Source organism: Pseudophryne corroboree, chromosome 6, assembly GCF_028390025.1.
Source record: "Pseudophryne corroboree isolate aPseCor3 chromosome 6, aPseCor3.hap2, whole genome shotgun sequence".
NCBI classification, from domain to species: Eukaryota; Metazoa; Chordata; class Amphibia; order Anura; family Myobatrachidae; genus Pseudophryne; species Pseudophryne corroboree.
The window spans coordinates 643,826,788-643,841,873 of NC_086449.1; the positions used below are offsets into that span (position 1 = coordinate 643,826,788).

The 15,086-nt window shown below is 42.8% G+C and overlaps 1 protein-coding gene and 1 long non-coding RNA gene across 2 annotated transcripts in view; one reads left to right on the forward strand and one right to left on the reverse strand.

Annotated features, from left to right (window-relative positions):
* Positions 1-7,641, reverse strand: part of LOC134933173 (exocyst complex component 1-like) — a 91,678-nt gene extending 84,037 nt beyond the window's left edge. Inside the window, exon 1 of the mRNA XM_063928181.1 lies at positions 7,576-7,641. The gene's annotated coding sequence lies outside the window, so the exon portion shown is untranslated. The remainder of the gene's footprint in view (positions 1-7,575) is intronic.
* A 65-nt stretch (positions 7,642-7,706) lies between these two features.
* Positions 7,707-15,086, forward strand: part of LOC134933174 (uncharacterized) — a 46,599-nt gene continuing 39,219 nt past the window's right edge. Inside the window, exons 1-2 of the long non-coding RNA XR_010179633.1 lie at positions 7,707-7,744; positions 7,866-7,995. This is a non-coding gene — a long non-coding RNA (uncharacterized LOC134933174). The remainder of the gene's footprint in view (positions 7,745-7,865; positions 7,996-15,086) is intronic.

The window sequence follows — 15,086 nt, forward strand, 5'->3', positions numbered from 1 at the left end:
CTCCAATGTCTCTCTCTGGTAAGAGGCTTAGTCATGATATCAGCTGTCATATCTTCTGTTGGGCAATAGTTCAACTCTATAAGACCTTGTTCCTGTAGATCCCTCAGGAAGTGATGCTTGACATCAATGTGCTTGGTTCTTGGGTTCACTCTTTCTGTTTGCGCTAGTGCAAGGCATCCTTGATTATCCTCATATATCTTGATAGGTTCTTCTTGAGGCATTCCTAGGTCTGATAGTAGTTGCATTAACCATACCACTTCTTGACTTCGTGTGAATGTTCCATCACCTTCTCTTGAGATTTGCATTCCCAAGTAATGCGTTATGTGGCCGAGGTCTTTTGTTTCAAACTGACGGTTTAGTTCTTGTAACAATTCAACTTCGTCCCCTTCTTGTTCGAAACAAACTAGCAAATCGTCCACGTAAATTAATACATAGAACCATCTTTCATCTATCAACTTTGTATAGAGACATGGGTCTGCTTTGCTTCTGATGAATCCCTTTTCTGTCAGAACTCCATTTATCTTTGTATTCCATGCTCTTGCTGCTTGTTTAAGACCATATATACTCTTGTTCAGTTTACATACGTGATCTGGGTTCTGAGAATTCACGAAGCCTGGTGGTTGTTCCATGTATATATCTTCCTTTAGTTCGCCATGTAGGAAAGCCGTCTTTACATTGAAATGTTTCACTTTCATACCCTTTATGGCTGCTGTTAGGTGTAAGGTTCTAATGGTAGTGTGCTTCACAACTGGAGCAAACGTTTCATCATAATCTTCTCCAAATTTCTGTGAATATCCTTTAGCAACTTCTTCTCGTGATGCAGGTTCTTGCATGCTAATGGCTTTTGCTTTGTAAGATAAACGTGTAGGTGCTTTTCCCTTATTTTCTCTTGAAGAGCGTCTCACACCCTCGGATGTACTCTCATGAGTGTCGCTGGTATTTGTCTTGTGTTGCACTTCAACTTCTTGAGTGATCTCTACTTCATCTGTTTCTTTGAATTCGGTGCTTTCTTCTTCTTCAGTAGAGTCTACTGGAATTATGACATCATCTCGTGTTTCTTCTATGAATGTCACACTGTTGCTTATAACTACCTTTCCAGTTCTTGGATTTAAGATTCTGTAGCCTTTTGAATGTTCACTATAGCCGACTAGAACTCCCTCTTCTGCTCGGTTCTGCAACTTGCTTCGTTTTTCAGCAGGAATGTAAACGAAGGCTCTGCATCCAAAAACTCTAATGTGCTTTAAGCTGGGTTTCTTACCGTGCCACAGCTCATATGGTGTCTTCCTTACTGCTTTGGAAAGTAGTCTGTTTTGAAGATAGGTGGCTGTTGCTGCTGCTTCACCCCAATATTTATCAGGTAGTCCTGAATCTGTAAGCATGCACCTTATCATTTCTGTTAGTGATCTGTTTTTCCTCTCAGATACGCCATTTTGCTCTGGTGTATATGGTACTGTCTTCTGATGCTCAATACCGAGTCCTCTTAAGTACCGTTCTATTTTCTGTCCTGTGAACTCGCCTCCATTGTCGCTGCGAAGAGTTAGCATATTCCTCTTGAACCTGTTTCTGGTCATGTTCACATAGTCTTGCAGCTTTTCAAAGACTTCATCTTTACTTTTTATTAGATAAGTGACTGTGAACCTGGAGTAGTCGTCAATGAATGTCAGCATATACCTTTTGTCTCCTACGGTTCGCGTTTTCATAGGTCCGCATACATCACTATGTACCAGGTCTAGTGGTCTGGAAGCTCTGTTTTCACTTTTCTTAGGAATTGTTGTCCTTGTCGCTTTCGCTTTTATGCAGCATTGACACTTCATCATTTCTGAACAGTCTGACACTTTGAGATCCCTGGCTAGGTCTCTCTTCTGCATTTCCTTTATGCAATCTGGGTGTCTGTGTCCTAATCTTCTATGCCACTTATGAATACAGTCAGCGTGTTTCTGTGTACTCAGCTTTGCCTGCTGTGCTGCGATGTCCAGACAGTATAAATGTTCTTTTATTCTGGCTGTAGCTAGTGTTTCTCTTCCGTTTTGGATAAAACACTTATTATTCTGAAACTTTACAGTAAGTCCTTTTTCTACTAGATTCTTTACTGATAGCAGTGCTCCCTCAAGCTTGGGAACATATAGCACATCTGTTACGGGTATTTCTGCATAGCTGCCATTACCCTTGGAGCATAGGAATTGACCATTCCCTTTCCCTTCTGCAATGATATTTGTTCCATCTGCTAGGTAGATTGTTTCTTTATGGTTCAAATCAAGTTCAGTAAAGAAGTCCTTGTTATTTGTCATATGACTAGTCGCTCCTGAGTCTACATACCACTTTTCTGATAATTGGTTTACTGTCGCTTTAAATGTTCCATTCCAATTGTGTGCTCCTGTATCTGTAAGTGTGGCTTTGGCTCTTTGTTTGTGTAATCTTTCTGGTGGTTTGTGCTGCTCTGTCTTCCATATGGTGCAATCTCTTTTCAGGTGACCCACTTTCTTGCATCTGAAACATGCTCTTGTTTCCCTGGTGTGTGGCTTAGTGTCCGCCATTTTAAGTGCTTTCTCTGTGTCACTTTCAGTATTGCACTCTGTAAGCTCCTTTCTGCGTTGATACTCCTCTATGAGCCTGTTCTTCACAAAGTCTGGTGTGATTTCTGCTTCAGGTCTCATTTCTAGTGCATTTATTAGTGCACTGTATGTATCTGGTAAACTGCAAAGGAGGATGGCTACTATGTGGTTGCTTTTGATTTCTTCTCCCATTGACCTGAGCTGTATGGTTATCTCTAGTAGTGCACTGATGTGTTCTTGCATTGTCTTGCCTTTATTAAATCTCATTTGATATAATTTTCTTAATAGGAATAGTTTGCTGTTCAAACTTGCTCCTTCATGCACTCTCTGCAAAGCACACCACATGCCTTTAGCTGTACTCTCTTGTCTTATGTGTATAAGCTGTTCATCTTCCACTAGTAAACTTATAGTGGCTCTTGCCTGTCTGTCCTTCTTAATCCACTGCTGATCCTCTCCTTCAGGTCTGTCTGCATTTATAACATCCCATAAATCATCTCTGGTTAATAGCATTTCTACTTTAAACTTCCATGTTTGATAGTTCTCATTAGAAAGCTTGCTTGCAGCTAGTCTGAGATCTGTGTAATTTGCCATAACCCTTCCTTGTATAGATCTCTCTATTCTTCTGTGGTATTAAACTTGTTTTACTCACAGTTTTCTTTCCAAGGTTCTCCTGGGTTGTTTCTTGTGCGTTACACAGTCTGCTGTCTGCGCCTGCTGGAACTTGCAGTGCGACTCGTGATCTGGATGCTGCTTAGGATGCACTCCTGAAAACTTTATCTTGTACAGACTCCAGTCTGGGCCCATAACCTGTTGGTATAGTGCGATGGATCGATACCATAGGTGTGCAGTGGGGAGCCTTAGATAAAGTATTACCTCAGGAGTTACCTTGTATACAGACAGAACGAGACTTGAGATGTATATCTCCTTTATATAGTACTGAAATAGCAGGATCAATACAACAGGTTTCAGTATCATCAGCTTATGTCCTTCTCCCTCAGAGACTCTTCTAGAAAGAACACATGTGAGGTAAAACAAACAAGTACATAACATATGCAACAGACAAACACTACATCTCTGTAACTATACAGCGCCATCTGCTGCCCCTGTACGGTAACTACATGCATATAAACGAAACCATAGTCTGTTGTCCATATTTCAACACGGGATCGGCGGGATCCCAGGATTTAGGACCAAAAATGTCCAGGATTCATTCCTGGGATTGGAAGCCCCAATCCCGGGGATTGAGGGATCAGCGTTGAGCGTCCTCTGGACGTTCAGACGCTGCCCGGCTTCCTGCTCCCAGCTCCCCCGCGCAGCGCGATGTGCAGTGAGAGGTCACGCTGCGCCGTCAGACCCTGCTGGGAGCCGCCGGGAGAGAGCTGCTGAAGTGTCCCACCCGGCTGTCCCTGGTGTATGGTGAGTTAAATGGCCAGGGTGGGGTGGGGCGGGGCGAGGGGGGCGGCAAAACAGGGAATCGCCAATCCCAAGGATCTCGAAAATCCCGGGATTAACCATTTTTCAATCCCAATACCAGGGATTGAAAAAATGGCCTGGGATTGGCCTCCCTATTCTACACATACTGAATGCAAAACAAACTAACTTTATATAATCTCTGCTATCAGATTACCAGATGGTGGTACGGAGATATGCAATCTACAGCACAAATCTGTCTTCATTTACTTCTGAACTACAGCCAACACTCACTGTACATGCAAACATCACAGTGGAAATTTAACTATAAACACTTCTTATTTTTCATAATTTAGAATCAACAAAAATATTAGCTTGCATCACACTTAAGTGTTTTTTTGTGTTCATTTAAAATATATAATTGTATTACTCTATTTTACTAATATATATTTTTTTTTCCTTTCTGGCAAGTTTAGTTGTTTGTACCACACTGGTTACCAGAAGTGAATATGAGATGACTGTAATTATCTTTAATTTAATCCCACTTTCAAAAAACCCAAAAATCAACTGTAAATACAGTAGCGCATGTCAGTCAACGTCTGTTAATCCACAAGACCTTAGGAATTCTTTTCCTCTTTTGTGGAACCATTTATTTGACACTGCAGAGAGAAAGAGGACGATAACAGATATATTTAAAAAGATTAAAAATAAGATAACCAAAAACCATATTAAAGAAAATAACACAGGGAAACCTACATGGTTAGGAGAGCTACTGTATAACAAGAAATCAGGATTCTGTTGCTATGGATGCTGGTAACAGTTGCAAACAAACATGAATGACCAGCGCTAAAGGAATAAAATAATTCAGATCCAAAGAAAACAAATCTTAATTACAGTAGATCCATAAACATCACATAGGAATACCAGTGCAGCTGTCATCCGTTCTCACAATGGGAATCAACATGCAATTTAGAACAAAAATAATCAATCATGAAAAGCATTGCAAATAATAATGAGACAAATGCTTGAGCAGTTACATACTATATAAAGAGAACTAGAAAGACGGTTGTTGAGTTGGGTGCCCTATATCAATTAATTGGGTTGATTGTCAAGATTAAAGCGTAACTTTTATTACTTTTATTAATATTAAGAAGGTCCTTGTCGTGGGACACATACAGCAAAATATAGAGGTTAAAAACATGACATATACAAACACATACGTGAAAATAAAGAAAAGAAAATATGAGACAGATTCTTAAAAAGTGGGGTCACCAAAATAACTCCTGCAACTAGTATAATTATTTATGTGTGAGACAATAACCACTCAGGATATAGACTGGATGATGTTTGCCAGTCCTAAGTGTAATTAATATCATATGGGACGATTAAATGTTACCACGGATAGTGGTGTGTTATAAGTGGAACACTGCCTCTGGTACGCGGATACGGTGGAAAATATAATACAATAAGAGCCTCTTTCCCAACTGATAGTAATATACAAGTAAGTTGCTCTTAAATGGAGAGCATTAACTCCAATGATACTGGTGGTTGAAACATAAAAAATGTGTTGTACCACTGGTGCCTTATAATACAAAATGCTGTGTATCTCCTTGCGTACTGCGTTCTGGATACATCAGTAACGCTGCCTTGACATAAGTCCAGGGTCAACAGGATATGCCCCGTGTAATGGTGGAATCAATTGAAAGATGTACTGAGATACTGCAGTGATGATTATATTTCAAATATAGGCACACAGTGAGTATATTGCAGTCCACATTTATTTAGAGATAAATGGAAAAGATGTTGCAAAATGTCCTAAGACTAATGTAACACAAGAGCAACACTTGTTGCAACACCAGTTCATGCAAAGGAAAGAGGATTTGCAATAATATTGCTTCACTGATGTATGTGATATTCATGAATCATACACATGTATACCTATTGAGAAAATATTACTTTTATTATAAGTGTATAATACACTATTATCTTTACTGATCATACGCGTGTACACCTCTTGAAAGGTAAATCACTTGTATTATCTGGGTATACAGATGTGTACTCAATGTAAGAAATCCACTGGAGACGTCCAGAATATTGAAAGCAAAAAGTATATATTAATAATAAATGATATATATTTAAGCAGTGTTCTTAACACCCTTAGGGTCAGTTGTCCCTATTATAGAGTAATGGGTCCTCTCTATAGGGATTATGATGATAATAAATGCCGTTACTGCTGGCTCTGATAACCCCTAGGATGTGATATAGCTCCAGACCAATGCTTATAATGCAATTCCTGATTCCTCTAGTTTTATTATAAGTAGTACAGTGGTTACTGGGCACAGAGTAATTACAGCTTCAATAATGGTAATTAGGTAATCCACCAATATACACTGTTCAGAGAAGCAAGTAATTGCTGTCTCTGTTTACTGAAATAGCCTAGGGTAATCCCCTGTGTTGCTATCTCGAGTGGTAGTTTGTCTGTCTTCCTAAACTCATACACACAGCCTGCCGAGCAAATCCCGATTGCTGAATGCTATGGCTCTGTAGAGATCAGTGCTGGTGCAGGTAAAACATCACTATCTATTGCACAGAATACAACATTGCATATAACATTTTAAGGAGTGTGGTGGCCCACTAACAAGCCGACATGCATGTTTCGCTGTACGGGCAGCTTTAACGAGGCTGGGGCATACTAACAGATAGATGTGATTATTATTACAAGGTAACAGTAAAGACTACACATACAGTAGTAATATTCGTCAGCAATCAATTCAGATCACAGCACAGACAATGAAACTACAATAATCCATGATAATCCCAACAAAAAAAAAAAAGATACTGTAGACTAAATTTGTAAAAAAAAAAAAAAAAAACCTACTCCCAATGTGCTGAAACTGGAGTGAGGTAAAATAAAAAAAAAATGTGAGAAAAATGATTTCACAGAAAGAGTAGTGGATAAATGGAATAACCTACTACCAGAGTTGGTAAAAGTTAAGACAGCAGAGCAATCTAAATATACTGTACTTTGGATAGGTATAAGAATATCCTTACTAAGAACTAAGGAACTAATTGGGTTGATGTTAGCAAAAGGATTAAAAAAAAAGTAGCAGACCAGATTGGTCAAGAGGTTCTTATCTGCCGTCAAATTCTATGTATCTATATTTTACCTCTCGCTAGCATTAGGATATTCTGCATTCAGGATCTATATGCAGTTTGGAAAATATTAACTGCAAATCTTAAATTAATTGTGTCTCCCCAAGGGTTCTCACTGTGAAGGAGACAGGACAGCCTTAGAAGAGGAGGAAAGGCCGCCGGAGTCAGGGCTGTTTTAATAGCAGCGAAGACCCATGGGCAAAACAATGCACAGGTGCCCCTATCCTATCCCCGGCGATTGTGATGTCTGTGGGGGTGGGGGCAATTGCAGGATTTGAAGGGAGGGCAGGGCCAGATTAAGGGAGGACATCCCTGGGTCCCCACACATTAGGGGCCCTCATACACTGCTTTTTCAATAGGAGCAGTCTCCCTCCGGCGGCTCAGTTGTTCATTAACATCGCCCACCGAGGAGCTTCTCCTTGTACAGTCAGTCTTGCGGGATAGTGAAAGGAAAGCCCACCTGTTTCTGCTGCTCCGGCACACTGTCCCTGCCCAGGCTGCTGCTCTGTGACTGACGTCCAGATAATGTAAGTACGTAAGTACGAGTGCGTCTGTCACACGGGGGGGGGGGGGGGGGGGGGGGTTATTCAGCCCAGGTTGTCGAGTGTGATGGCTTTACTGGTTACATTGTAATTTTATGTGCACTTGTTGGTTTGGATGTTTTCGTTTGCTAAACCCATATGTATGTATGTAATTTGATTTGTTTTGCTCTGTCACTTTACGCTGTTTTTCCATGTTTATGTGTTTCAGCGTTGCCATGGCTACATGGCCAGATCGCATGATGCTGCTTCCCCCAGAAGCCGTCACCAAAATCTAGAAGTGCGGGGTCCGGAGTTACGGCTGGCGGAGCTGTGGCAGACGCATGGGGGATAGCTTGGGGGTAAGTTTATGTGTGTTTATTTGTCACATGTTTGCTGTGCCACTGTTGTAATGTCCTGAGGAAGGAGTTATTTTCACCTTGAAACATTGACTGCTATTACACGTTACACTTGATCACAAAAGTCTGAGTGCCACCTCGTCTTTTCTGCTTGTATGTATAGTGGGTGCTGTCCCCCGTGGAGGGCACCGGAGCAAGTGAGTTCAAAAGGGCTGCAGAGTGCCGGAGGTTGTGTGTTCCATATACAGTGCATCTGGAAAGTATTCACGTGCTTCACTTTTTCCACATTTTATGTTACAGCCTTATTCAAAAAAATGGAATACATTCATTTTTCCCCTCAAAATTCTACACACAATGCCCCATAATGACAACGTGAAAAAGGATTTTTTGAGATTTTTGCTAATTTATTAAAAATGAAAAACTAAGGAATCACATGTACATGTATTCACAGCCTTTGTTCAATACTTTGTTGATGCACCTTTGTCAGCAATTACAGCCTCAAGTCTTTTTGTATATGATGACACAAACTTGGCACACCTATCTTTGGGCAGTTTCGCCCATTCCTCTTTGCAGCACCTCTCAAGCTCCATCAGGTTGGATGTGAAGTGTTAGTGCACAGCCATTTTCAGATCTCTCCAGAGATGTTCAATCAGATTCAAGTCTGGGCTCTGGCTGGGTCACTCAAGGACATTCACAGAGTTGTCCTGAAGCCACTCCTCTGATATCTTGGCTGTGTGCTTAGGGTCGTTGTCCTGCTGAAAGATGAACCCAGTCTGAGGTCAAGAGCGCTCTGGAGCAAGTTTTCATCCAGGAAGTCTCTGTACATTGCTGCATTCATCTTTCCCTCTATCCTAATTTCCCAGTTCCTGCCGCTGAAAAACATCCCCACAGCATGACGCTGCCTCCACCATGCTTCACTGTAGGGATGGTATTGGCCTGGTGATCAGCGGTGCCTGGTTTCTTCCAAACATGATGCCTGGCATTCACGCCAAAGAGTTTATTTATTTATTAACAGTTTCTTATATAGCGCAGCAAATTCTGTTACGCTTTACAATTGGAAATAACAATGATATAACCAAACAATGATATAACAAAACTGGGTAATAACAAACAGTCATAGACGTAGGAAAGCCCTGCTCGCAAGCTTACAATCTATAGGGAAATAAGCATGGATACACAAGGATAGGTGCTATCTATTGCATAGTTGTCCAACAGATTGCAAAGGTTCTTGGTATGATATGGCCATACAGCAATGATGAACCAGGGTTGAGAGGAAGGATGAGAGGACATGTGAGGATATGTGTGGACTGTGCAGAGTGGATGCAATTTGATAAGAAGGTTTATGAAAGTTATGTGGGCGGTTCTGGAATTTGATATGCTTGCCTGAAGAGGTGAGTTTTCAAGGTAGGCTTGAAGGTTTGGAGACTAGAGGAGAATCTTATTGTGCGTGATAAGGCATTCCACAGAGTGGGTGCAGCCCAATGAAAGTCCTGCAATCGTGAGTGGGAGCGAGTAATGAGTGTGTATGAGAGACGCAGATCTTGTGAAGAGCGAAGAGGTCAGGTTGGGAGATATTTTGAGATAAGCAAAGTGATATACGTTGGTGTAGTTTGGTTAATGGCCTTGTGTGTGAGTGAAAGTATTGTATATTGAATACAGTAGAACACAGGTAACCAATGGAGGGACTGACAGAGTGGATCTGCAGACGATGAACATCTAGCGAGGAAAATTAGCCTCGCAGCTGCATTCAGAATGGATTGTAGTGGTGAGAGTCTCATTTTGGGAAGATCAGTTAGGAGACTATTGCAAAAATCAATGCGGGAGATAATGAGAGCGTGGATTAGAGTTTTAGCAGTGTCTTGTGTAAGGTATGGTCGTATTTTGGATATGTTTTTTTAGATGCATGTTTCATGATTTTGAGACAGATTGAATGTGGGGAACAAAGGACAGATCAGAGTCAAGCATGATACCTAGGCAGCGAGCTTGTGGGGTAGGGTAGATTGTCGAGTTTTCAACAGTGATAGAGATATCAGGTTGGTACCTACTACTGGCCGGTGGAAATATAATTAACTCTGTCTTTGAAATATTAAGTTTGAGGTGGCAAGATGTCATCCAAGATAAAATTGCAGATAGGCATTCAGTGACATGCCCAGTACAGATAGGGACAAATCAGGGGAGGATAGGTAGATTTGAGTATCATCTGCGTATAGATGATACTGAAATCCAAAAGAGCTGATTCATTTACTAAGAGATGAGGTATAGATAGAGAAAAGCAGAGGACCCAACACTGAACCTTCAGTCTTTGTCTCATCAGACCAGAGAATTTTGTTTCTCATGGTCTGAGAGTCCTTCAGGTGCATTTTGGCAAACTCCTGGATGGCTGCCATGTGCATTTTACTAATGAGTGGCTTCCGTCTGGCAACTCTACCACACAGGCCTGATTAGTGGATTGCTGCGGAGATGGTTGTTCTTCTGGAAGGTTCTTCTCTCTCCACAGGAGGAATGTGGTAGCTCTGACAGTGACCATCGGGTTCCTGGTCACCTCCCGGACTAGGGACCTTCTCCCCCGATCACTCAGTTTAGAAGGCGGCCAGCTCTAGGAAGAGTCAAGGTGGTTCTGAACTTCTTCCATTTACGGATGATGGAGGCCACTGTGCTCATTGGGACCTTCAAAGCAGCAGATATTTTTCTGTACCCTTCCCCAGATTTGTGCCTTGAGACAATCCTGTCTCAGAGGTCTACAGACAATTCCTTTGACTTCATGCTTGGTTTGTGCTCAGACATGCACTGTCAAGTGTGGGACCTTATATAGACAGGTGTGTGCCTTTCCAAATCATGTCCAATCAACTGAATTTACCACTGGTGGACTCCAATTAAGCTGCAGTAATATCTCAAGGATGATCAGTGGACACAGGATGCGCCTCAGCTCAATTTTGAGCTTCATGGCAAAGGCTGTGAATACTTATGTACATGTGATTTCTTAGTTTTTTATTATTAATAAATTAGCAAAAATCTCAGAAAAACTTTTTTCTCGCTGTCATTATGGGGTATTGTGTGTAGAATTTTGAGGGAAAAATTAATTTATTCCATTTTGGAATAAGGCTGTAACATAAAATGTGGAAAAAGTGAAGCTCTGTGAATACTTTTCGGATGTATTGTTTATATATATATATATATATATATATATATATTAGAGATGTGCGGCTGGCACTTTTCGTGTTTTGGTTTTGGATCTGGATGATTTTTGGAAAAATACATAAAAACAGCTAAAAATCACAGAATTTGGGGGTAATTTTGATCCTGCGGTATTATTAACCTCAATAACATTTATTTCCACTCATTTCCAGTCTTTTCTGAACACCTCACAATATTGTTTTTAGGCCAAAAGGTTGCACCGAGGTGGCTGGATGACTACGCGAAGCGACACAAGTGGGCGGCACAAACATTTGGCCCATCTAGGAGTGGCACTGCAGTGGCGGACAGGATGGCAGATTTAAAAAATAGGCCCCAAACAGCACATCATGCAAAGAAATAAAAGCGGTGCAATGAGGTAGCTGTATGACTAAACTAAGTAACACAAGTGTGCTGCACAAACACCTGGCCCATCTAGGGTTGCCACTGCAGTCCTACTGCACTAATGGCGAATACCGGACGCACGTCTAACACCAGCATAGTTGTTATGGCCTCAGTAATCTGCTTTGCAACAGGGTGTATATATATATATATATATATATATATATTTATATATACGGCAGTATCAATGGAATTATATGGCAGTACCACCGGACATACTGTATATGGCAGTATCACTGGAATTATACGGCAGTATCACTGGAATTATACGGCAGTACCACTGGAATTATACGGCAGGATCACTGGAATTCTACACCAGTACCACTGGAATTATATGGCAGGATCACTGGACTTATACGCCAGTACCACTGAATTTATACGGCAGGATCACTGGAATTATACGCCAGTACCACTGGATTTATGTGGCAGTACCAATGGACTGGAATTATACGTAGTATCACTGGAATTATACGGCAGTATCACTGGATTTATACCCCAGTACCACTGGAATTATACGGCAGGATCACTGGGTTTATACGACAGTACCACTGGAATTATACGGCAGTATCACTGGATTTATACGCCAGTACCACTGGAATTATACGGCAGGATCACTGGATTAATACGCAGGTACCACTGGAATTATACAGCTGGATCACTGGACAGATACGCCAGTACCCCTGAAATTATACGGCAGGATCACTGGAATTATATGCCAGTACCACTGGATTTATGTGGCAGTACCAATGGACATATGGCAGTATCACTGGACTGGATTTATACGCCAGTACCACTGGATTTATACGGCAGTACCACTGGACATATACGGCAGTATCACTGGACTGGATTTATACGCCAGTACCACTGGAATTATACATCAGGATCACTGGAATTATACGGCAGGATCACTGGAATTATACGGCAGGATCACTGGAATTATACGACAGTACCGCTGAATTTATATGGCAGTCCCACTGGACATATATGGAAGTAAGCGCCGTAACTACCTGTGTGCCAGATGTGCCTGGCACACGGCACAGTGACCCTGAGGGTGCACGGTCAGCGGCTTGTAATGAGTCAAATTGACTCATTACAAGCTAGCAGTTTTTTGCCGCGCCGCGCTGGAGGAGAGCAGCAGCGCCGGAGGCAGAGAAGGAGGAGGAGCGAGGGGGATTGGAGCCGCAGCAGCGCTATATCATTGGTAGTTACGCCGCTGCACCACTCCCCTCTCCTTCCGTATTGGCTGCCCAGCGCTGCTGTGAATGCCGGGATGCGGTTCCCTCATCCCAGCATTCACAGCGGCAGGCAGCCAATGCGGAAGGTGAGGGGGCTGCTGCAGCGGTGCTACTACCAATGACATAGCGCTGCTGCGGCTTCAGTCCCCCTCCCTCCTCCTCCTCCTTCTCCGCTGCCCGGGATCTGCCAGCACCGAGGAGCCTGATTGCCAGCGGGGAGAGATGGTAAGTATCTCTCTCTCTCTCTATTTCTTTCTTTCTCTCTCTCTCTCGTTCTCTCTTTCTTTCTCTCTCTCTCTCTCTCTTCTGCCACAATGTGTAAAAAGGGGGACTGGCTGCCGTAATGTGTAAAAAGGGAACCCAGTCTGCTGTAATGTGTAAAAAGGGGGACGCTGTCTGCCGTAATGTGTTAAAAGGGGTATGCTGTCTGCTGTAATGTGTAAAAAGGGGGACGCTGTCTGCCGAAATGTGTAAAAAGGGGGACGCTGTCTGCCGTAATGTGTAAAAAGGGGGACGCTGTCTGCCGTAATGTGTAAAAAGGGGATGCTGTCTGCCGTAATGTGTAAAAATGGGGACGCTGTCTGGCTTAATGTGTAAAAAGGGGGACGCTGTCTGCCATAATGTGTAAAAAAGGGGACGCTGTTTTCCGTAATGTGTAAAAAGGGGGACGCTGTCTGCCGTAATGTGTAAAAAGGGGGACGCTGTCTGCCGTAATGTGTAATAAGGGGGGTGATGTCTGCCGTAATGTGTAATAAGGGGGATGCTGTCTGCCGTAATGTGTAATAAGAGGGCGCTGTCTGCTGTAATGTGTAAAAAAGGGGACGCTGTCTGCTGTAATGTGTAAAAAGGGGGACTGTCTGCCGTAATGGGTAAAAAGGGGGGCGCTGTCTGCCGTAATGGGTAAAAAAGGGGACGCTGTCTGCCGTAATGTGTAATAAGGGGGGTGATGTCTGCCGTAATGTGTAATAAGGGGGATGCTGTCTGCCGTAATGTGTATTAAGAGGGCGCTGTCTGCTGTAATGTGTAAAAAAGGGGACGCTGTCTGCTGTAATGTGTAAAAAGGGGGACTGTCTGCCGTAATGGGTAAAAAGGGGGGCGCTGTCTGCCGTAATGGGTAAAAAAGGGGACGCTGTTTGCCGTAATGTGTAAAAAGGGGGACGCTGTCTGCTGTAATGTGTAAAAAGGGGGGACGCTGTCTGCCGTAATGTGTAAAAAGGGGATGCTGTCTGCCGTAATGTGTAAAAAGGGGGACGCTCTCTGCCGTAATGTGTAAAAAGGGGACGCTGTTTTCCGTAATGTGTAAAAAGGGGGATGCTGTCTGCCGTAATGTGTAAAAAGGGGGACGCTGTCTGCCGTAATGTGTAATAAGGGGGGTGCTGTCTGCCGTAATGTGTAATAAGGGGGATGCTGTCTGCCGTAATGTGTAAAAAAGGGGATGCTGTCTGCTGTAATGTGTAAAAAGGGGGACTGTCTGCCGTAATGTGTAAAAAGGGGGACTGTCTGCCGTAATGGGTAAAAAAGGGGACGCTGTCTGCCGTAATGTGTAAAAAGAGGGACGCTGTTTGCCTTAGTCTGTAAAAAGGGGGACGCTGTCTGCCGTAATGTGTAAAAAGGGGACGCAGTCTGCTGTAATGTGTAAAAAGGGGGGTGCTGTCTGCCGTAATGTGTAAAAAGGGAACGCAGTCTGCTGTAATGTGTAAAAAGGGGACGCTGTCTGCCGTAATGTGTTAAAAGGGGTATGCTGTCTGCCGTAATGTGTAAAAAGGGGACGCTGTCTGCCTTAATGTGTTAAAAGGGGTATGCTGTCTGCCTTAATGTGTAAAAAGGGGGACGCTGTCTGCCATAATGTGTAAAAAAGGGGATGCTGTTTTCCGTAATGTGTAAAAAGGGGGACGCTGTCTGCCGTAATGTGTAAAAAGGGGGACGCTTTCTGCCGTAATGTGTAATAAGGGGGGTGATGTCTGCCGTAATGTGTAATAAGGGGGATGCTGTCTGCCGTAATGTGTAATAAGAGGGCGCTGTCTGCCGTAATGTGTAAAAAAGGGGACGCTGTCTGCTGTAATGTGTAAAAAGGGGGACTGTCTGCCGTAATGTGTAAAAAGGGGGACGCTGTCTGCCGTAATGGGTAAAAAAGGGGACGCTGTCTGCCGTAATGTGTAAAAAGGGGGACGCTGTCTGCTGTAATGTGTAAAAAGGGGGATGCTGTCTGCCGTAATGTGTAAAAAGGGTACGCTGTCTGCCGTAATGTGTAAAAAAGGATGCTCTGTCTGCCGTAATGTGTAAAAA